This window comes from Trichosurus vulpecula, chromosome 4, assembly GCF_011100635.1.
Source record: "Trichosurus vulpecula isolate mTriVul1 chromosome 4, mTriVul1.pri, whole genome shotgun sequence".
In the NCBI taxonomy this organism is placed as follows: Eukaryota; Metazoa; Chordata; class Mammalia; order Diprotodontia; family Phalangeridae; genus Trichosurus; species Trichosurus vulpecula.
In genome coordinates, this window is record NC_050576.1 from 337,734,570 (window position 1) to 337,756,765 (window position 22,196).

A 22,196-nucleotide genomic window follows, 5' to 3' on the forward strand; every position below is an offset into this window, starting at 1 on the left:
TGACAACTACACAGTATGTTTTAGAATTCTGATTAACCTGAAGTATGAGCAATATATACTTAGAAGGTGCAAAATGGTAGGCTAAATTGAATCAAGTACAGCAAATCAGTCTTAAATGAGACATTGGTACACTGCCCAGATTACTAAGCTCAGATAATAAATTGAAGTGATAATGCAAACAATAGGTAGGCTTTTTATGGTTTCCCCCATGTGGCTAAGGAAACCCAAAACATGAAAGGATTCACCACTAATAAGTATTTGTATGTCTGCTCTAGGCAGGCTACTATATTAAATGCTCTGGGAAAGGCTTTAAGAATCCAACATACATTAATGGCTTAAGAACACAGACAGATCAAAGGAGCTGAACGAGTTTCCAATTTTAAAATAATACTTATTTTGTACTAGTCTGTACTTGACAAAACACCAATTAACATGAACATTTCCTTATGCAAAAAATCTAGAAAAGGAGGATGGCTTATGAAACCATGAATCTCCATGACAAACCTTTGCCCTTTGAGATAAATAATTTTTTAAAGAATTGCCAGCTCTCAATAAGAATATCAAAGACCGTTCCAAATAACCAGCAAGAGAAAGGCAAATCAAGAGAACACTGAACAAACTGGTACAGGTGACAGAAACACGAATAAATAATATTGGAAACGCACATTAATACACTGTAGGTAGAGCTGGAGCTGTGAACTGGTCCAGCCATTCTCTAACTCAATTTAGAATTGTACAAGAAAAGTCACAAAATAAACTTTTAAATGACCTTTTATCTACAGATCTTGCTGCCAGTCATATAATCTCCAAAGAGGCCAAAGATAAAAAAGGGAAACTTCCTATGTACATCAGAGCACTTTTTGTGTAGCAAAAAAACCGGGAACTGAGTCATACCAATAGATCGGGGAATAATTAATTAAATCAAATTAATATGCCATTATATGTGTATATGTATGTACAAATACAAATTAGCATAGTAGCAAAGTCTATGATGCTACTTGCAGAGATTTCCATGTAAAAAATAGACAATTTCTCTAAGCTTCAGGTTACTCGTTTATAAAATGGAAGAAAGAATACTTTTCGTTTACTTCCTTTACAAAAGAGGTATTAAAATGTTTGTTGGTTTGGATTGGTTTTGCAGTCATTTTGAGGGTCAAATGAGATTATATGAAGTGCTTGGTAATCATAAACCTTCATATTAATATATAAGCTTTTAAAATATGATCGTCATTACCATGTAAGTCAATACCAAGTCAGCCCTGGTCAACTTCCAGTTGTCCTAAAATACCTTCTGTCTAGGTGCTTCAGCTTCAGTTAGCCAGTGTAAAGGTCCTACATGAAACTGGAGTTAATTCTTTGAAGAACCCCATTAAAATGCACTGTCTTTGGGAGTGGTACCATTATGCTAATGTTATCAATTAACATCCTACTATGAATTCGTTTATGAGATTTCTCAAGCCGGTTCCCTTCTAAGGGCCAAGAGACCTGGAAATAGAGGTGGGGAGAGAACAGGAGATAATTGCAAGGTTGACGGGGGCCTCTGTAGGGTAAGTCAGAGTGGGATGCCATATTATATAGTCTTGTATCAGTAGATGAAATTCTAAAAAGAAAAAAAAAGACATTTGAATCACAAGTCAAGGTAATCTAGTAAAATAAAGCTCTGGATATGGAGTCAGAGACCAAATCCTTGCCCTGACACTTACTGCCTCTAATAAGTCGCAAGTTACCATGCCTCTCGAGACCTAATATTTGCATATTAAAAAAAATATGAAGGGTCTGGGTTAGATGGTTTCTTGAAGGTCCTTCTGGCTCTAAATCTGTGATTCAAATGGGAGACTATTTCAGCTTGTGCTTGCTTGCACAGCTTAGGTGGGGTAAATACAAAATTAGAGCTGGAAGAGACCTTAGAGGCTATTGAATCTGCTCCCCACATTTTACAGATGATAAAATTAAGGAAAAGAGAGGTTGAGTGACTTGTCTAGGGTCATATGGCTGTTAAATAAGTCCCCGAGGTGGAATTTGAACCTTGGATCTTCTGGACTATGGCTGCTAGGTGGATCAGTGGATAGATCGCCAGGCCTGGAGTCAAGAAGGCTCATCTTCCTGAGTTCAAGTCTGGCCTCAGACACTTACCAGCTGTGTGATCCTGGGCCAGTCACTTAACCCTGTTTGTATCAATTTGCTCTTCTGCAAAATGAGCTGGAGAAGGAATTGGCAAATTGCTCCAGTATCTTTGCCAAGAAAACCCCAAATGGGGTCACAAAGAGTTGGGCATGACTGAAAAAGAACTGAACAACTTTTTGACTCCAAGTTCAGCTCTTAATCCGCTTTGACTCCATGCTGCCTTTAGGGAAACATTCTTTCTGGGTAGAGAGAAATCTCAAGTGATGATAGGAGAATCACCATCCCATAATGTCATAAGCTCTCCAGAGGAGAAAGTGAGGCTGTGACTTTGCACAGCCCTCCTTCACTCAAATCCAATTCCCTTGCAAGTCATGACATCACCTTCCTTATGCCATGCTCCTCTTCGAGAATGAAGGAAAAACAACAGCAGCTGCATCTTGGAAAATGTTATTTTTTACTGTGGTCCTACCATAATGGATAGTCCCAGCAAACTAGCAATTAAAGGACTAGTTTTTAAAGCTATGTGTTTGAATCTAGTAATGATGGTTTCAGGGTGTGCTCTGTCTCACAAATAGGGAAGATATCACTTCCCTAATCTAATGTTTACTTACACACTTTCATAAGGTAGAAAATTTCAGCTTTCTTAGGCTAAGAGGCATTGAGGAGGGAAGCTGGAAAGACCTAGATTCAAATCCTTCATACTTTGTGTACAGTTATGGTTTAGTTATGTATCCCCTTTGTACTCCTGGTTTCTTCACCATAATAGAAGAAGATCCTGCATTTTCATTAATTTTCAAAGTAGATTTATTGAAATCACACAGGGGACTCGTTCTTTAGGTAGGAGTAGAGCAGGATATGGCCTAAGGACCTTTTGTCCTCTGGATTCTAGGATTGACAGGTCTTTTATCTAAACAACTCTGCCAAAGTAGGCAGGGCTGGTATCATTTATTCCCATTTTGTGAATGAGAACAATAAGCCTTCTGAAGATAAGAATCAAGTTTTGTATTATTTTTTCAATTCCCTACTGCTCTGAGAGTAGGAGCCAAATACAAGCTTGATTGCTGCATTTTTTTGCCTTGCTGTTTTTCTGGATTTATGGCTCTGAAGTTAAGGGTTGATGTTTTCATTTAGAACTTTCTATAGAAGGAAAAAAAATACTTAGTGTTCTCAATTTAAAGTAATTTCATCTCTTTAAGTTCCTTTGGGTTTCTAAAACCCAAAGAATTTAGTTTGGAAAAGTCCTCCCAAAGCAATGGAAAAGATACATTAGTGAATATTAAGTGCCATGTAGTTGCTATTTTTAGGGGTTCTTAACGTGTGTGTGTGTGTGTGCGTGCGTGCGTGCGTGCATGCATGCAATGAAGCCTTTTGGCAATCTGGTGAAGCTGATGGATGCTTCTCAGAATAATGTTTTTAAATGCACAAAACAAAATACTAAGGTTTACAAAAGAAACCAATTATATTGGTTTTATTTTAAATATTTAAAAAAAAAACCAAGTTCATGGACCTCAGAACTGTTACCCTATTGGGCATACGTATTTAAGGCTCTTGGCTCATAACACAACTCTATGTGTATCTTATTTTGTTTCATAGAACTCTCATTCTGAGAAATTCCAGTTAATAACATCCAGCTGAAAAGGACAAAATTTAAATTATAGCTGAAACTTGCTAATGTATCATAGTGCCCATGTTAAAAGTCAAATTTTTACTTATAGGTGATAGTTATAAAAATGGCATACAGTGATGATGTCTTTTCCCTCACTGAACCGAGCAATGTCTGCACATGCTACTAGAAGAGAATCAGTTTGTTAACAGTTTATTAACAACATAAGGGAAGGGAAGAAGGGAAAAAGGAATTAAACTGAGAGATAGTGGGAGAATAAAAGGGGCATGTGGGAAAGTTTTTATCTAGGGAATACAATCTCTGGGTCATAAGTTGCCTACTTCTCAGGAAATACATTTCTATGTGTGTGACTGGCATAATATTATCATTAAATGTTTGTTTAATGCAAATTAATATTGGAGAAGTACTTTTAGCTTTCTAAGAATAGGAACTATATGATATATAATAAGATAAAAAAATTAGGTGTTAGGCAGTTTGTAATGATTGTTATTTGAAGTGTCAGCTCACTGTTATTGGAACCCTGAGGATTTTGGTGGGGAGGATCACAGAGCTTTTCAATCTAGTACTTGCTACTTTCAATGCTATGGTAAATATTTACTTAGAAGCGTACATACACATGTGACCGACATGCATATCCTTTTGGTATATTAAAAATCCCTCAGTGTAAAATTCTTAAAGAATGCTATATACCTGAAGTACAAGATGGATAATTTTGACTTTTTTAAGTTAAAAATTTCTTGTATAAATAAAATCTCTGCAGCCAAGAGTAGAAGGAATGTAGAAAATTTGGAAAAATCTTTCATTGATAGTCTTTCACATAGGATATGATTGGGTTGGAATATTACCGTGGTATAGGAAATAATAAGCTGGTTGGTTTAGAAAAACATGAAAAGACTTTGACTTATGAAGGAAGATGCTAACCACTTTCAGAAAAACAGATGACAAGTAGAAATAAACAGTACGATCTTACATATATGTGTGCAAGAGTATATGTATATATATATGTATATTAATAGATATCTATATATATAACATATGCACATATATATATCCACATTAATTGTAGCCTTCTTTAAGGCAGGTGTGGGTAGGGAAGGGAAAGACTAAAGTAAAAAGTGCAAAGCAGAGATCAAAAGAAAATCTACAAGGAAGCAAAGAAAAGCTAGGCAGCTTTGAAAACAATGTGTAGTATTTGTTATATAGGCTTTCTTGAAATGGAAATTTATTGTTTTATATTGAATCTTCTCTTATATTCTGCTATGTACATGGCGATGTTTTTTCCCCTTTTCTCAGTTTGTATTAAAATTAAAATATCAAAAAATCAAAAATAAAATAAAAAGATGTTAGATCAAAATAAATAAGAAAAATTTGCAAAAATAGAGATTGCTATATACGAATTAAAGAAATATACCAAAAGCAAGAATCTATATGCTTAATCCAATTGTCACCTCTAATGTATCTTAAAATCCATTCATATCTTCAAAATTCTCAGTAAAATTCAGTGACAGTGCCTGCCATCATTCAATTTATTTACTGAACACTGTTTCTCAGCCTGCAAAAGTCTCAGAAAATGTGTAAGGAGTCGTTTTCATTCTTCTCTTCGTAAGAGATACATTTATCAAGGCTGGTAGCTCTGCTACTTCCCTGGCTCATTTTTGGTCTCACCACTTCCAAACTTTATTGACTGCTGCTGAGACAGAATTGTCAAATAAATGATCCTTCCAAAAGAATTTTGTTGGGGTCATAATTTGGAAGAAAGAAAGATGTAAAGGAAATCAGCTGTAGATTATATGTTGTTTATTTGGAATCTTAAAAAAATAGATGGCTTATAAAATAGGAACCCTTTGAAAAGGAGCTTTTCAAATGCTTAAGAAGTTGAGGTAAAAATGAATATCCAAGTATTTTTAAAAAATGTACTTTCTCTGAATGTGCTCATATTTTTTGTTCACACTCTTTCCGTTGGCTTATATAGGTTAGGCCACTCTGCGAACACTTTTGGGTAAGGCCAAATGCCACTTCTTCCGTGAAGCCTTGCCTTAACTCTTGCCATTCAACCCAGCTACAAATGATATTGTTTTCTCTGAATTCTCATGGAACTTGGTCCCTTTCACATGTGCTTAACGTATTTTATTGTGATACACGTTCATCTTCTCTCTTTACTAGATTGCAAGCTCCTTGAGGACAGAAACAGTATTATTCTTCTTCTTGGTATCCTGTTCAACACCCAGTCCATGGTGCTTTGGGCTTAGGTGCTTAATAAATGTTTGTTGAGTTGTATTAAATATCTTTGTGAGTGTGTGTGTGTGTGTGTGTGTGTGTGTGTGTGTTTTGAGATGAATGGCTTTGACAGCCTCACGCCTGCTCATTTCCTTCTGTTCTCCTGCTTCTTAGACAAGAACAGAGAGTATTACCAATTAGAAGGAGCTTCAGAAATGCTTAAGAGAGAAACTTTTATTGGATAGCTTTGATTTTTTAATTTTCTGTGTCCCCACTGCCAATAAACAATTATGAATTCAAAGGTTTTTTGTTTTGAGAGTAAAAAACTGTTTGTGACACATGGACTTAGAAGGTGATGAATTCCACATTATAAAAATCATCCTTTTGCAACTTATTTGGAATATTTTATTCCCCATAATGTAATTAAGTTATTATATAGGATGGGAACAACAATACTTAGCTCTAGAAAGGATGTTAGATTTGGACCTTTCATTTTGCATGAGTAATTGATGCTCAGAGAAATTGTGATTTACCTGGTTAATCTTTTTTGTTTTTTTTCATATTACGATTTATTTTTGAAGAATCTTGTTATACACGAGAAATTACTTCTGTGTTGTTTGTGGCATTTTGTTCTTTAGACTCAAGATGTGTGCTTATTTTTGTGCTTAGCTGTACTATACACAGTCTAACTAGTTTAACACTAGAAGTGTTAAATAATAACCTCAATAGAGACTTGTCATTACCATAACTCCCTTGGTATAAACATTTTGAGGAGCCGGGTCCATATGTAAGGGTAGCAAGAAATGTGAAGACATTTGCTGATTGCAGCCCTCTGCATACCAGAGCACAAGGAGGCATGTTGAGTTTTTCAGTCAACACTTAAAAATCTTTGGCATTAAGTCCAAACCCTCAACTTTTGTGTGAGGTTTCTGTGTTTCCTCCCTTCCGTCCTTCCCCAATCCTTTGTAAATAAAGGAACTATTTGTGTTTTTACTTTTAGTTGAGTAATGTTAAAGGAACTATATTTCAGTTTACTTTTTTTTAAACAAGGAAGAAGCTTTAGTCTTAGTTAAGTCAAAAATTTTACTCTGAGTGACTTAACTTCTGTTCGTTGCTCCTGTTGGATGAACTAATGGACATCAAACCCAAAGAATGTTGTAAAGCGTGAATGACTGCCAAAACTTTATATATCAATTTACTAGAATCTTAAGATCATTTTGACTTCAGTCTGGTTGACTTAACACTTCTAGCACCTATTCTGGTAGAGGAGATAGTGAAATAGTAGATACGGTTCTTTTAATGGGTCATATAAAGAAAACACATACACAAAAGTACCAAATGAATAGCTTATACAAATAGATAATGGCACAGAATATCTGATTTACATATCCCCACAGTCATTCCAGAAATATCATATACATATATTTATACTGACTGTCCCAAAAACTTCAATGTAGTTTTAAGCTAGGATAACTTCAGAAATATAAGTGCTACAAACTTACAAGAATATCATTTTAAATTTTAAATATTTAAATTTCTTTTGTATTTGTTTATTTATTATTTTGTATTTTTATCTTATGTATTATTTATTAAAATTCTTTATGAAGAATTTTAAATAATACATTTTAATTTAAATAAAACATGTACAACAGTTTCTGGATGACTCTTGCTCAGACCATCAGACTGCTTGAGTGCTTGGCTTTCCTTATATGGCCACCTTTGTCATCTGATCTCTTTCTATTAGACTTTTTTCTTGTGGGGTCATATCTAAATTTTCTTGAATGCATCAAAATTTCATCCTTTAGATGATCTCAGGGCTAAGATTACAAATTGAAAATTAACTAGAATTTTAATAAGAAACACCAATATTTTAAGATTGTAAATTTGTGTTGTTCAGTCATGTCTGACTCTTCATGACTTTGTGGACCAACTGTCTATAGGGTTTCTCCTTTTTTCTTTTGGGCAAAGATACTGGAGTAGTTTGCCATTTCCTTCTTCAGTTTTATGCAGGCAGGTGTTAAGTGACTTGCCCAGGATCACACAGCTAGTATGTGTCTAAGGGCAGATTTGAATTCTGGTCTTTCTGATTCCTGTCTCAGTGATCTATCCACTACACCACCTAGCTGCTCCAAGTTCTTAAATATTCAAGTGTTACTTTTGTAAGTTCTTAGAATTTATATTTCTGAAGTTCTTAAAGCTTAAAATGGCACTGAGACTTTTTGGGACACATTGTATATACATATATAAGTACGTGTATATGGGTATTGAATATGCAAGGTATATATAAAAGTGCTGTAGTGATGCTGGAGTAATTTCAAGTTAATATTATGGAAGAGTTGGGATCCTGAAGGAAAGACAGAAATGATAGGGTAGCCTAGTCTGAAGGAATAACATGCATGATATCTCAGGAGTGGTCATTAGAAAGTCACATATGCTAAACGGGCTAGCTTGGTTAAAGTGGACAGCATGGAATGGTAGAAACAGGACATGTGGGTAGTTAAAAGATGAAGTGTGACTTGACTCTATGAAGCATGGGACTAAAGCTGGTAGCCTCTGCAGTCTTCTATGTAGGGGAGTAACACGCTTAAAGGATTCCTTTAATACTCTACTTCTAAATGTATGTAATGTGTTTGTGATGGTTTGGATAGGAAATACTCTGAAGGTAATCCATTTAGATGTTGGCTTTCCCTCTCCTGCCAGTTTAGGTTCTGAACGGAACTGTAGCTCTTGGAATAGAAAGAACTCTAAGAAATGTTGCATAGAAAAAATTGGTAGGATTGCTGATGCATTCAATAACAGAGGGTGAAGGGAAAGATGATGCTTGTAATTCCAAGATTAAAAGCTGTTGGTGGTAATGGGAAAGTTGGGGAAATTTTCTTAATAAGTTTCTAAAAAGTTTCTTAATTTTATTTGTTAGCGTCAGTGTCTTATAGGTATCCTAAGTAATGAGGCTTAAAAAAGAAGACAAATCAGGATCTTAGTAACCCAACCTGGATATGAATTTGTTTTTCTTTTTTTGGCTTCGATCATTCCTTTAAAATTTGCAACTGGTCTTTTATTACACTTTGACAGATTTTTAAAATACCAAACCTTCTGTTGAAGTCAGAAATTATAAATATAAAAAGGAAAAAAAATCAAAATGTGGTCTATTCAAGTGGAAAATGATTTTCAAGGCAACACAGTGGGTTTTCTTTGAGAAGATAGTTTCTTTAAAAAATTATTTACAGTATACCTACTATAGGCGTGTTGTCCTTCACTTTCTCCTACATATGAGATTCCATATGTGTGGGTGTGTAGTATGTGTGATTCCACTAATTATTAAACCCCACTTAAAATAATTACCTTTGTTGGGTAGGAGCATTTCTTGATTGAATCAGTCAACTGTAACATTCTGTATCGGAATGTCTGAACATTGTCTCTGTACCTTTGAATCAATCAAAGCTGTTTTATGAGAGATTTGATCATGCCGTCAGGAACTTGTATAAAAGGGAGGTGTTATCTCAACCATATAGAGATATTAAGGGTCTGGAAGTACAGTATCTTACCCGCATAATTGTGGCTACCACGTAATCATTGCATCCTGTTTTTTCAATCCAAAAATTGGTCTATAATTTTTCATAGCATAATTGTGGCGTGATATAATTCTGTTCATCATGCTGCTTAAAAGGTAAATAAAGCAGCAATGTATTCACCAGTGGCATATGGATATGCATTTAACTCTTGCACATTGTAAGCCTAGAGCCTGGAATTCTCAGTCCATGCATTCCTGAAAGCTGACTTGCATTGTTTGTTTAGAGTGCTGCATTACTAAGGGTATTGTCACTCAACCTAATGAAGAGCCATAGGCACAAGGTGGGGGTGGGGGCAGGCAAAGCTGCCATGAGTAAGTCATGTGATATAGAAAGACTTGAATCTTCCCAATTTTAATGTATATTCATGAGTATAATCATGCATCCTAATCTTGGACCAAAGACAGTTTAGTAAGAAATTATTTTTAAGTAATACTGGCACAAATTTGTTTTAAAAAACTTCACATAATGGTTGCACCCCACTTTTTTGCCAGAATTGGCATAAAATCTGCAATGATTATGCAGTACAATATGGTATGAGGAGAGGGGTAATATAGACTAGAGCTGGAAAGAACCAGCAGCCAAGGGTCAATCAGTGAAAGGAGAAAGAGAAGACAGGAATCAATTGTGACAGAGAAGGAGAATATTAGAGGCATCTCAGAACGGAAGAATTGGATTGATTATACCCACCTACTCAAATAGAAAAGTCTTGAGGAAATCATTTGCTCTCTTTCTCCAATTTCTCCTCCAGATACTATAACCTCCTTTTTTTTGACCTAAACATTTCCAGTATTTTGCCTCAACCACAAACAAGCCAGTTAACACTCTCTCTCTCTCTCTCTCTCTCTCTCTCTCTCTCTCTCTCTCTCTCTCTCTCTCTCAAATTGTGGAACATATATTTCATAGAGCAGGCAAGAATTAAGGACTAAAATAGATTGTGGTAGAGAGTACATGATCATACCTATCTATCATTTATCTTATCTATCAATTATCTTTTGAGTTTCTCTTGGCTTTATCTCCTGATTTCTCCATCTTTTTCATTTTGAAGACAGGTTTTTATTCATAGATGATGGGTAGAAATTTGCAGAAGTTTTTAGTATTCCTGCCTGATATAAAAACAATTATTGCATATTTTGACTTATTAGGCTTTTAACATGCATTTCTTGAAGAAGTTGTCCATTTAAAACATGGATATATATATATATATATATATATATATATATATATATATATATATAAAAAAATAAAATTATGGGCAGAAATAGGGTGGGTGAATAATTGTTCAGTCATTACCCCTGGATTATATTAGCCTCCCAGAGATTGTAAGAATAAGAAAGAAATTTTTGTTTTCTGTAGTTGTTTACTTTTGCTTTTTAAATTTATTAATTATGGATGCCTATATCCTACCAGTAAATGCGTTGCTATAGTAGGAAACCTAAACTTTCCAAATTATTTTTGCTACCTCAGGGTTGAGTTATGATTGTTGGTATCATTTCTCAAGGCTAGAGAAAGGACTTCGGGTAATTTTCCAACTGTGTCTAGTAACTTAGTAGTCCCACAGTGGAATAAATAGCATTAGAGCTGACCGACTTCTGACCTTTGGGAATGAGAAGTGGAGTATATTTGGTGCACTTGTGAGAGGTTCAGAAATTAGTAGTGCAAGCATTCATAGGAATGTGGGATTGTGGACTGAGAGCTCGAAGAGAACTTGCTCAAGTTTTATCATATGAACTTCAAATTGTTCAAGTTTTAGATTAGATGAAATCTTGCTGCTTTCTGTGTAAAGAAGATATATTTTGAAAGAATTATTGTTGTGTTTCAATTCTTAGATGAATTGTAATTTCCTTGTCATGAGTATACCCTCCCCAATGTAGTTCATGGGCCTTCTTTCTTTCTTTTTTTTGTGGCAATCAGGGCTAAGTGACTTGTCTAGGGCCACATAGCTCATAAGTATCTGAGACTGGATTTGAACTCAGGTCCTCCTGACTTCGGGGCCAATGCTGTATAGACTGTGCCACCTAGGTACCCTTTCCCAGCCTTTTAATAAGTGATTTAATGGTGGACCACAACAACTCATTAAACTATGTGATGATTTCCTCTGAACTTAGGGTGGTGCTCAGACTGTGTATCACGTCTTCAAATCTTCACAGCTTGGTGAGACTTGTCAAAGTTTATGTTCTGATGGCATAGCCTTTAAAAACCCAGCGTTACCTTCACTCTTAGGTAAGGCCACTGCAATGCATGAGTGAATTGTTATTCCTGCTATTGGAGGGAGATCAGAAATTCATGAAAATATAGAAGTAAGGGCATTTAGTCACCTAACAGTACTAGTGAGAAAGATTAGAAAAGAGAAAAAAATGGCCATAATCAGAAGCTTTTGAGGGCATTGCTTTATTTTGGGTCCTGAGTCCCAGATGGAAGCCCATATCCTTTCTTTCCCTCTGCCCTTTTCATCCTCTTCATGTTAATCATTACTAAGTAACCACCCAAAGAATCATTTTCCATTGTTTGGAAATTTCTCTGACAGTGGCATCAGTAAACTCCTATCTTAAGATTGCTGGACAGGGCTACCTTCTTGAGTTGAAGCTGTGGAGGGGTGGAGATGAGAAGGGCTAAGAGTTAATTATTGGGTATTTTTCCTACTGACTGAAGCCAGCTCACAACAGTAGAACAATATGATTCTAATTGACCCAAATCACCAATATTTGACCTGATGTTGAGCTCAGGTCATTTTTACATTTTTTACACTCTTACATTTTTATGTGCCCTCCAACTTTCCCTAATGCCTCCTTGATAAAATATTCCTTTTTGTAGCTGAGAACATTAAGGCACATAACCTATGTAAGCATTAATAACTATATGTTAACGTCAGCATTATTATGATTGTATACTTAATATCTTTGACTTAGAAAAATCCATGTGAAACACCAAGTGTGTGCTCCTTGGGCAAGTAACTTAGCAAGTAACTAAGTCTCAGTTTCCTCATCTTTGTTCAGAAGAAAGAAAGAGAAAAAAATTGAGTTGGACCAGATGTCATTGGTGTGTTACAGCCGTTGTTATTTCTATCCTATGGTTCTTTCTTTGTGTACTCCTACTTCCTCAGCCTGGCTCTTCAGGCAAACAGAATTAAGAGGAAATTTATATAATTAAGTTCACATATGTTGAATGTGGGCCAAGGGCTGTTTTTAGGTTAATTGTCATAATCCTTATGTAAAACTGCTTTAACTATAAATTTCAGAATACTGAATTTTTTTTGCTGAGGTTGTTGTCTGATAATGGGTATAGACTAAGTACTCCTTAGTTATTAATTTCAAGTTATCCAATGGCAAATCTACTTAAATACTTGGAGTCATATTTTCTTTGGTACGACTGAGACTGAGACTGAAGCCTGAAACATTTGTTACCCTTTGGCCAAACTGGTGATGGGCCTCTCCTTAACATTGTTAGGCGAGTCCTTAGATCCCAGGCGTACGTAGTCATTGGTCTGTATCCATTTAGGGTTAGGGTAATGGTTAGAGGTTAGGGTTAGGATCAACCTAGAACCTGCTAGAACTTGTATTCTACCATCATAGGTCACCTCTGTGACACAATGATGCATTAAAATATAACTTTAGTGGAACAAAAACAAGCTCATAGAAGCCAGACTACAAGGGTATAAGTGATGATGATGATGGTGATGATGACAATGATAACAACTAATATTTATATAGCAACCACTATGTTCCAAGCACTGTGCTAAGTGCTTTATAGATATTATCTGATTCGATCATCACAGCTCTGGTAGGTAAGCACTGCTATTATTCTCATTTTACAGATGGGGAAACTGAGGCAGATAGATGTGAAATGACACGGCTAGGGTCACACAGCTCATCTGAGGACAGACTTGAATTCAAGTCTTCATGCTTCCACATTCAGCTTTTTATCTGCTGTACTACCTTGCTGCTTCTAACAGGGCAACGAGAGAATTGAAAACAAGGCCTGATTTTTTTTTCTGCTGTCTATCCTGCGCTTCTATCAGTTTTTGCTATTTCTCAAGAGCATTTGTGTCCCAGTGTTGTTAATTTGACATATCTGTTCTCTTTTAAATGAAGTCATGTTATTTTTGGTATATGAGAGATGGGGAAAATTAGTATCAAATTATTTTTAGCAAGATGATAGCTCTTTAGCGAAAACATTTGGAATGGAGATAATATTTTTAGGGCCAAGATATTGGAATTCAAAGAGTATATTTCTCTTGGGAATTTATAGTTAAATACGGAAATTTTGAAATGTCTGTATGCATCCATACCAATGATTGGGAATGGCATGACTTCTAAATTATGTAATCTAGATATATCACAGTGCGAAAAAAATTTGTTATTCTGCACAAGTCAGGTGGCATTACATTTTGTGGCATATGGAGTTTTAAAACCTATGAGTCACAATAGCTTCATATCCTTGGAAAGATGTCAAATGGTATAAAACTTTATTTTCAGGGAGGGAAGTGGGTGGAGAGGAGAGAAGGATTTCATTCTTTTAGTCGCTACATTTTGCAATAATATATCTTAACTTTTGTGGGTGGGTAAGTAGTGTTTGATAGAAAAAAGTAAGGTGGATATATTTCTTAGGGATAAGTTTATGAAGCATTTTTTCCATTGTTTATATTAATATTGTTTCCTTGTCCCTTCTCTCTCTGCTTTTCTCTCTCTACCCCCGTCTTGCAGCACAGAGGTAAAAGGTGGTGATAAATTTTTTTAATTGAAGTGCAATGCTACATTGACTTTGAAATTCCATAAATAATTTATTAAGTGATGCAGGATTGTAGGCTTATTCAATCAACAAGCATTTCTAGAGCTACAAATATAAAGAATGAAACAATGCCTACTCATAAGGAGTCTTTGGGGGAGGCAGCAAATACATATATAAATATATGATAAATAAAATAACAATATTAAATATATAATATAATAAATATTAAAAATAAAAAAGCTATTTTAAAGAAAATAAATTAGTAAATTAATTTAAATAAAATTAGTCTAAAGCTAATATATTAAATATTAATATTATGTAATTAAATATAAAAATAATGATAAAATAAAATATAAACAGAATAAATACAAAGCAGTTAACTAAAAGGTAGTTTGGGAGAGCACTAGCATGTTGTGAGGTTGGGTGGAGGTAGAGAAGAATCAGCAAAGGATCTAGATTTAGAGCTGGCTAGCATTTGAGAGGAAATCTAGTCCACCTCCTGCATTTTACAATCATCAGCTTCTTCTATTTCTTATGGTTGTTGAAGAAAAAGGTGGTATTCACTTTTTTTAGAAATTAGAAAGGATTTTATCACAGTTTACCCCAAAATAGGTAACAAGATCCTTAGGGTTCCTTTGAATGCCTAGGATTTTTTTTAGTTCATCTCTAGATATAAAACACAATTCATATGTGAAACTAGCAGTGCCATGTTAGGCATCTGTTTTGAATTGTTTTCCCACCAAAACATTGCTTGTCATGTTTTGAGAAAGTATACTTTCACTTTGTCTTCCTTTGACCAAGGCATCCATTTAACTTCCGTTCAATAGACATTAATTGCCTACTATGTGCAAGGCTTTATAGGGACTAGGGATACAAAAATGAAAAATGGCTTTGTTGTTAAGGGGATTAAAATTGTTTTTTTTTCTTTTTGAGATGGGGTAGGGGGGATAAAATGTAAATAAGATATCATATGATATTGGTTGGACCTCTTTTTTCTCATTTAAAAAAAATAAATAAGCTAGTGTCACTAAGGGCACTTTCAGCTCTACTGATTTAGATAAATACAAAAGAGGGCTCCAGAGAAAGTGCTGTGAGAAACTTTCAGTTGGAAGGCAGGGAAATTCTGTGGGTGGGTGTGACTTAGATCTATGCTCTGATCTCTCCTCACCTCCCTCCTCTCTCTCTTGCTCTCTCTCTTTGTGGAGTAGTGGCACCTGAGCAGGGGATTAACTAGCCAGGATTAGGGCAATATTCACTCTATTATTTGTGTATGTGTGTGATTGGAGAGAGATCAGGTGTTGGGGGAAGTTGCGAACAACTCTCTAAGATGATTAGTTGTAGAGAAGCTGCTGATGTGCATTAGTAGGAAAAGTTTCCTCATTGGGGATCTTCTCAGCCAAAAAAAAAAACATCACAGGTCTAGTTCTATCCTAAACTGTGAGCAATAAACTATAAAGGCAGTAATAAAGGTAGTGCCCTGGACTCCGGGTTAGCAGACAAGTTCAAATTCCGGCTATTTTAATTACTAGCTGGAATACCATGAGACTCAATAGATATATCAGTTGCCTTCTCTCTAAGGTGAAGAGATTGGACTAAATGTCCTTGTAATTCTGACATTCAAGGATTAGGAGGAAGCAGCAATTCAGTTAGCCAAGCCCTTCTAACTTCATTCCAGCTCTCAGGAAAGGAGTCCCTGATTGGGCAGCTATAATCAGGATGGGACTCTGGATAGGGTTTTCTGGGTTTGGACCTCAGGAGTGGGTCCATGGGGGAGCCAGAAGCTGGACAGTGAGTCATTCAGGGCAACAAATACCAGGGTGAGTGGATTTGTCACAACGGGAGTGGAGGGGTCCTCTGGGAGCTAGGATTGAAAAAGCTTTTTGAAAGTCCTCTGGATGAAGGAAGGGAGTGAGTGGGGAGGACTAATATGGCTTCCACCGAGCCCTTTTGAAGACTGACAGATTGATCATTTCCCTTATAGTTTTGACTTTTTTTCCTAATAAGTATAAGGAAATAATCATAAGATGATAGAATTAGAGGTGAAAGGGACATTAGGGGCCATAGAGTCTAAGCTGTTCCTTTGCAGATGAGAAACTCAGGGCACAGAGAAGTTACTAAGTAATTGGCCTGAGATTTGAACCTAGATCTTCCTTACTCCAAGCCCAGTGCCCTGTTCATTACATTATCCCCCTAATCTGCTTAAAATTCTAAACTTCTTCTCACGGAATCTTTAGCCATCAAGGATTAATTTCTGGTTAAAAAGCTTCTCCTTTAAAATGGAAGTAGGTTAAGAGAAGTCTATCACTCATTCACACTTTAGTATAATCTTAGTTTTTTACTTAACTTTAGTTGAAAAGAATGGGATTTTTATTTCGGGAAGAAACAGGGAATAATAATCATGATAATAATAATAGCTAGCATTTATATAAGACTTTAAGATTTACAAAGTGCTTTGCAAATATCATCTCATTTTATTTTCACAACAACCCTGGGAGATAAGAGGCTATTATTATTTCCCATTTTAAGAAAGAGAGGCATAGAGAGGTTGAATGACTTACATAGTCATGCAATTGATAGTGTCTGAAGCCTCATTTGAACCCAAGTCTTTTTACTCCAAGGCCCACAGTCTATCCATTGAGCCATCTAGCTGCTTCCCTGACTGGGGAAATCTTGGGTGCAGCTCTGTGATTCTGTGATGAGATTCAAGAACTTGAAGGAGACTTTTTAGGAATTCACCTAGGGATTGCCATCGAGCAAATAGCGTAGATTCTAAGAATGAGATGGATTGTGTAATGATTAGAGCCCCGGACTTGGAGTCCAGAAGAACTGAGTTTGAAACCTGCTTCAGAAAGGGGCAAGTTACTTCCCTTCTCTGATACTCAATTTGCTTATCTGTAAAATAATAGTAATAATTAATAATAATAATAACACCTACCTCCAGAGTTGTCATGATGATAAAATGAAAGAATATATGTAAAAATGCAAACCTTTCAATGCTATATAAATTTAGCGATGCTGCCGCTGCTGTATTTTTGATGTAGCCGTAAAGCCCAAGTGATGAGGCGGACCCGTGTACTTTCTAGTGTAGTAGAGTTACTCTCTAAAAGTGTGGAAATCTAGGCTCTAGTTTTATTTGTTCGAATAACAAATGACAGCTTACTTCTCCGGGTCTCAGTTTTCCCCTTTGTGAAATGCAGGGGCACTGTCAGATGATTTCTAAGTCTTTTTAAGTGCTGAAATTCCTTGGGCTACATTAATACCTTGCTCCAAATGCTGACATTTTCTGGTTTCAGGTAATCTCCAGATAGAAAGTGAATAAAGTATAGTCATCAAGGCATTTTTTTGGAATGAGGTTTTAGGTCCTTTGGGAAATTCAGGGGTGCTTGGCTTAGACTGGCACTGATTGACTGTGCAAGGGTGGGATAGCCTGGTTTGGAGCCAACCTGGATGTTTTGGCAATGACACTAACATCTTATTTGTTTGCCCAGCTCCCTAGCTGGGCAGAAGTCCTTAGCCAGAAGTAATTTCCTATGCTCAGTCCAGATGCTGTATGAGTGGGGAAGGAAAGCATACATAATGTGAAAGGCACTCTGGTAAATTTCATTTTGCATTTGTCCTTGCTAGGAGGGAAAGGAGGGAAGGTTGGGAGAAATTCTCTTCCCACCTACAACTGGTCTCCTTCAAATCTCTCTGGATGATCAGGCAATTAGCCTGCAACTTTGTAGTTTTCTTGCTCGGCTTGGCAAGGGTAGGAATAGGTTTATAGCCAGCAAAACCATCTGTTTTGACTATACTTTCTTGGTCTGCAGAGAGAAGTTATCTACCTTTGGTAATTTGTATTTTATTTAATTTAGAAATCTTTCCACATCTAGGAACCAGAGACATTAGATAACTTGCTGCCTTGATCAAAAAGTAACTTTATTTTCATTTATTTGTGTGACTTAAAATAGCTGTTTAGCAACATCCTTCACTCTCAACTGGCTTTGCAGAGCATTTGCTAGTGGCCATGTTTATATAATGTGGATGACCACTTGTTTGATGTGTTGTAGGAGGGATTTTTTTGTGGGGTATAGGTTGATGCTGATTTTTTTCCATATCTGTGATTCTGCCAGGGGAGCAAAGGAATGATAACTGTTCAGTCTGATAAGTGCTTGGTTACACCTGTCAGATGCACTTGCCGATTTCTTTGGAATACTGGATGTATTACTTTTTGAGACTAGAGTATGAACTTCATAATAATGATTTTGCATAAAGGGCTACAAAACCATTCCTGTTACTTTTATACAGCTTTGGCCTCCAACCCTCTTCTTATAGGGATTGTGCATTCTTGGGCACATTCCAGTTCTGTTATGCATCTCTTAGGACCCTGTAGGGGAACTTTTGTTCCAAAGAAAGATACTTTGTGCTTACCACTTTGAAGTTTGGTTTTGTTCCCTGAACCCATATTTTGTCTTTAGACATTGGTTTTATGTTGCATAGTTGCATAGTTATCTGTTATTGTCATTCCTTTGAGATTTATTGATAGAAACTATGAGTGGTATCAGAGTAATAACCATAAGATAAACTTCATTACTTAGAAAGGGGTGGTGTTAGAGAAGATTATATTTTAACTCAATGAAAATGATAAAATTCATATAGTTTTAAAAACATTTTTATTCAAAGTTTTGAGTTCCAAATTCTTTACCTCCCTTCTTCCCTCCCCTCCTCCTATCCTGAGGTGGAAAGCAATCAGATATATGTTATAGATGTGCAATTATGTAAAACATTTCCATATTAATAATTTTGCATAAGAAGACTCAAAAGAAAAAAAGAAAGTTAAAAATATGCTTCATTCTGTATTCAATTATTATCAGTTCTTTCTCTGGAGGTGGATAGTATGCTTCATCATTAGTCCTTTGGGATTGTCTTGGATCATTGTATTGGTGAGAATAGCTAAGTCATTCACAATTCTTCATCGAAGAATATTACTGTTGCTGTTTACAATGTTCTCCTAGTTCTGCTCACTTTGCATCAATTCGTGTAAGTTTTTCTGAAATCATCCTGCTTGTCATTTCTTATAGCACAATAATATTCCATCACAATCATATACCCCGACTTGTTTAGCCATTCCCCAGTTGTTGGGCATCCCTTTGATTTCCAATTCTTGGCTGCCACAAAAAGAGCTGCTATAAATATTTTTGTACAGATAGGTTCTTTTCCTCTTTTTTGGATGTCTTTAGTAGTGGTATTGCTGAATCAAAGGAATTGCACAGTTTTGTAGCCCTTTGGGCATAGCTCTAAATTGCTCTCCAGAAATTCATGTAGTTTTAATTTCTTCTCCACCTCTGTGTCATAGTATTGGTATCCCCAATATTCTGAACTCTTTTTATTCCCTCTTTTCATTATTAACTTAAGGGACTCTAAGTTAAATAGACTGCTTCAGGCTCCTAAAACATTTGGGCAGAAAGATTGGGTAGATGTTTGTATAACATCATTCAACTTTGATAATGAAGATTGTTCTAAATGACATTTCAAAATGGATTGTGTAGGAATGCAGCTGGCTTGAAGCAAGACAACATTACCATTCCCTTCTCTCCACAATGATCTTTTTCAGGAGGCTTGGGGTTGTGCCACTGTGACCTTAGGAAGCAAAGCAGCAACCCAATTACCAGCTGCAATGTGGTGGAATTTGTTTGCTGTTTGGAAAATAGTGAACTCTACCTTAGCAAATCATTTACTGCTTACATTCCTGGCATTGCCTTTCAAGGATAGATAGTCATTAAATCAGTGCTATATGTACCTTTGTATTGGAGAGTGTTATAAATTCATATGATTAGCAAAGAATGTGAAAGGTTTTGCTGTCAGACCTCGAAAGTGCTGATCTCAAAACAAAGAACACATTCTTTCTACCTCCAGTAGATTACCTTATAATAAGAAAAATAAAAATGAAGAGGTATTGAGCTAAAAACCTTTAGAAAGTACCCAAGAAAAGATTCAAGAGACATCTGTTAACTTCCTTCCATACACTAGGTGATACAGGTGTTTTTTGGTCCTTTGCCATAAGTCTTGAGGAATCATTTTTCAGTTCTGTAATATATTTGATCAGCTTTGCTTGTGGTGAACATTGGCATTGACTCTTCTCTTCCTGTCTTATTTCCCAGTATCTCCAGTGGTTGTTCCTGCATTACTCCTCCTGAAGTAAACAATGGTACATTTTAGGTACTGGGACCTAAAATGGTTCAAGTAGTTAGTTAAGTAATGGATTGATAATATTAGCTGTGAGTTCTAGTTCCTGAACAGTGGATTTTGGGGGTGATTTTAGTCCTATTCATACCATACTTTCAGTTGCCTTCTAGAAAGGGACAAAGAGAACTAGTAGACTATAATGATAGCTGACAAGCTTTAAAGGTTGCAAAATACTTTATATAACATTATTTCCTTTGATTTTGATAATACCTGGGAAGTGCTACCATATAATGATTCCCATTTTATAGATGAGGAAATTTAAGCAGAGAGAGGGGAAGTGCTTAACCATAGCTATTAAGTGTCTGAAATAGGATGTGAACACAGTTCTTCTTGACTCCCAAGTCCAGCACGTGATGGACTATCTTTGGTGAAAATAAACCACCGAAGGTAATTAATAATCCCTTAATGCATAGACCACATAAAAAATGCATTGGCGCAATAGGTTATGATAGGTTTTTTATTTCTTGAGAGTCTATAAAATTGGAAAAGGACTTTAGAACTAACCACTATAACTTCATCCTTTCTAACATCCTTAATGCATTTTGCATTTATATGATTTTCATATCCCATCTGGCTGTACTCCTGTGGATTTCTTCATCATGGCCACAAGAACCTTATCATCATGTAGGAATACATTAGCTTTGGCACACCTACCTCCTCAGTACCCTCTGTCTCTGGGAGTCCTGTGAATGGAGGGTGGAATGGAGAGCTCCTTCCAAAACCAGCCATCTCTTCATTTCCAACAAGGGATGTGCTCTGGACTGGATTTCTCCATCATGCCTCCTTGCTGGGTACTTTCCTTCTCCACACTCCCTCCTTTTTTCTGTGTTGTCTTCTTTAAATTAGATTATAAGCTTCTTGAGGGCAGGGACCATCTTTCTTTTTCTTATTTGTATCCCCAGAGCTTAGCAAGGTGCCTGATTTATAGTAAGTGCTTAATAAAAGTTTATTGACTATTCAAGCAATCCCATTTCCTTATGAAGACTCTATTGTTAATATAGATGATAGAACACTGTATTTAGAGTCAGTATTGCCTGTTCAAAACCTTCCTCAGACACTTATTGCTTGTGTGACTATGGACATGTCATTTCATCTCTAGAGCCACAATTTTCTTATTTGTTAACTAGGAATAATAGTAATGCAACGTATCTCAAAAGTCTTAGTGAAGTTTTTGTCCTTAGTAAGCTTCAATGAGCTCAAAGCTACACTAAACTTTTGGAGTACTCTCTACTTTGTAGTACTTACCTCCTGTTTGTGAGGTTCATAGGAGACTGTGCATGTTGCAAAGTTTAAAATGCTGCATGTTTGAAAATCACCATCATCATTATCTTTACTATCATTACTTTTACTGCGTCCAAATCTCTGTATTCAGATGAAAACTACTTGGACTCAGGCACCTTGGTGTTTTTTTTTCTTTTGGTTTTAAAAGTAGCTAAGGAAACTCATATGTACAAACCTGCTGGTGCTTACTTTGGAGTGAGATGGCAGAGGAGATGTTAGACAACAAAGACTTTAACTTCTCTTTGTTCAGCTTATGTTGAATGAGATTAATAGGAAAAGGCATTCTCATTAACCTGGGCAGAAAGTTTATAATTCATTTTAGAGAAATTTGCTCACTTCATCAATGTTTTATGGTAAGTGTGAGTGGGGAATGATTTTGTTCTTACCTTTAATGGAAAATCTGCATTCTGAGCCATCAGAAATTCTTA

The 22,196-nt window shown here is 36.0% G+C and overlaps 1 protein-coding gene across 4 annotated transcripts in view; it reads left to right on the plus strand.

The window, feature by feature from the left end:
* Positions 1 to 22,196, plus strand: part of LMO7 (LIM domain 7) — a 264,422-nt gene that overhangs the window by 177,154 nt on the left and 65,072 nt on the right. The gene's annotated exons all lie outside the window — the stretch shown is intronic.